This window comes from Mastomys coucha, unplaced genomic scaffold, assembly GCF_008632895.1.
Source record: "Mastomys coucha isolate ucsf_1 unplaced genomic scaffold, UCSF_Mcou_1 pScaffold8, whole genome shotgun sequence".
Lineage (NCBI taxonomy): Eukaryota > Metazoa > Chordata > Mammalia > Rodentia > Muridae > Mastomys > Mastomys coucha.
In genome coordinates, this window is record NW_022196914.1 from 29,450,957 (window position 1) to 29,453,392 (window position 2,436).

The window sequence follows — 2,436 nt, forward strand, 5'->3', positions numbered from 1 at the left end:
AAAAGGAGGGAAAGCCAATCCGGAGGCAGACAAACCAGAAGATGATCGAGATCTCACGTGGTTTTAACAGCCACAAGTAGCTAAGATTTTCACAGGGTTAGGATAATTGGGTTAAAGCATTTTATCAACTGGCCCTGAAATTATTGTATTGGCATCTTGTAAATTGTGATCTTACTGATATATAAACCTGATTTGATAATTAAGCCTTAAGAGTCATGTTTCTACCGGATAACTAGGTGCTAGATGACTGATTATGGGGTGTGTAGGGCATTGCTTGTAAGCAAGATGAACTTGATAGCTTGGAGAGAATAGCACTGCTGTGAGAACATGTTGAGACCCCCCCACCGGGACATAGTGCTGTGGCCTGCAAGTATGGATATTAGAGCAGGAACATGGACTTGCAGGGCAGGAGAGATTGCAGGTTGATCTTTTTTAATATTTCCCGCAACAACAAGGAAGCTATTTTTGAGTGGAAACAGAATCTTGCACTGTTTGTTTGGTTTGGGTCTTCTTCCTTCCGTTTTTTTCTTTTTTGTTTTTCCAAGACAAGGGGCTTCTCTGCATTGCTATGGCTGTCCTGGAACTTGCTCTGTAGACCAGGCTGCCATCGAACTCAGAGATCCCCCTGATTCTGCTTCCCAAGTGCTGGGATTAAAGACATTTGCTATCCAATGGTGTTTTTATAACTGTGCAGAAATCAAGTTCTTTTTTCCTACTTTTTTCTCCTTTGCAATGATTAAGCATGCATTCTTAGAAAAAGGGATAATTAGTATACTCGCACAGAGCCTTCGTAATAAAAGATGAAGTCGGGAAACTATGTATGTGTCGTTTTTGTTTTGTAGTAACTTGATACATTAGTATGACTTCTAAGAAATGACAGAGATATATCCTAAACTTTCTATCATCCTAAGGGGCACTTGAGAATCATCATTATACATGCAGAAGACATTTTCACTTGCAATAATGGTCACTTTCAAACATAATTGGAACTCATAACCTCCATGATGAAAGTCACATTCTATATAGGAGATTCTGCAGTACAGAAATACTCAGGTAATGAAAATAAAGTCACCATATGTAGAATAACTATCCAGAGCTATAACCTTTCTTTTGAAACAAAGTGGGGCCTGGTGGTGATGGTGCACGCCTTTAATCCCAGCACTTGGGAGGCAGAGGCAGGTGGATTTCTGAGTTCGAGGCCAACCTGGTCTACAGAGTGAGTTCCAGGACAGCCAGGGCTATACAGAGAAACCTTGTCTTGAAAAACCAAAAAAGAAAAAAAGAAAGAAAGAAAGTGGGCACCAGTCTCCCTGCGTAAGTCAACATGACATCATGTCATCTTGCTCCTCCTACTACAGCTTGACGGCTGGGAGCAGCCAGGATCACCATATCTGCATTTCTTCCTTTTCCTGTTGCTTTGCTAAGGTGTGGGACAAGCCATTAGGAATGATTTTTATCTAACAATTTGAGGATAATGGCCATTATGGAAAGAAATGCCTGGAAGCATGAGTGTGAAGTGGCATTGCATCCAAAGCAAGGAAGCAGAATAATGAACACTACTGCTCACTCAAATTGCTTTCTGGTGGCGGTAGTGGTGGTTTCAGTCCACTATCCCAGTCCATGGGGTGATGCCCATATGTATAGCAGTTCATCATTACTCAGCTCAATCTAGAAACTTCTTCACAGACAGGTCCTGAGGTTGTGGTCCAAGGTTACTCTGAGCTTAATATAATTGACTGTTCAGATGAACCATTACAGTCTCAATATTGGTCAACTTGTCACCCAAATACCTCACTTTAAACCCTAAACTTCTACCTTGGCACCCTCTGGTTTCATTTTTATCTCTTACTAGGAAAAGCAATTAGTCTATCTCCAAATGTCTCCATGGATTTTAATAGTCCCAACTGTGTCAAATGTCCAAAGTCTCTTGACTATAAAATTCAAACGTTTGCTTATCCCACAGTGTTTACAAGATTAATACTTCAATATCCAATGGGACTGTGATAATGGGCTTGTTGTTCATAGCCATGTAGCAAGACAGAAGGGACTAAGTAGAACAGAAACCCAGTAGGGCAGATGCAAATCCTACAGCTTCACATGCACACCATCGATGTTTCTGATAGAATAATCTGGACTCCAGAGGGCCTGGCCCATACTAACTTTCCATTGCTGCTGTTGGCAGCATTAATGGTTTCTCTCTTGGGTCAACTCCTCTCCTTACATGCAGATTAGCCTAGTCGACAGCCTATGGTTCTGGCATCTCTAACATGGTGGAGTTCCAATTCAAATTAGTTGTTACCTTCACTGTGGAAAGGAACAATTTGAGAGGAATACTAAACATTCCACAAATTTCCCGGTCAAGCATCTTGATCTAATGCTTGTCTAAAGCTCAATGGCTCTCTTGAGGTTGTATTTTTTTTTTTTTTTTTTTTTTTT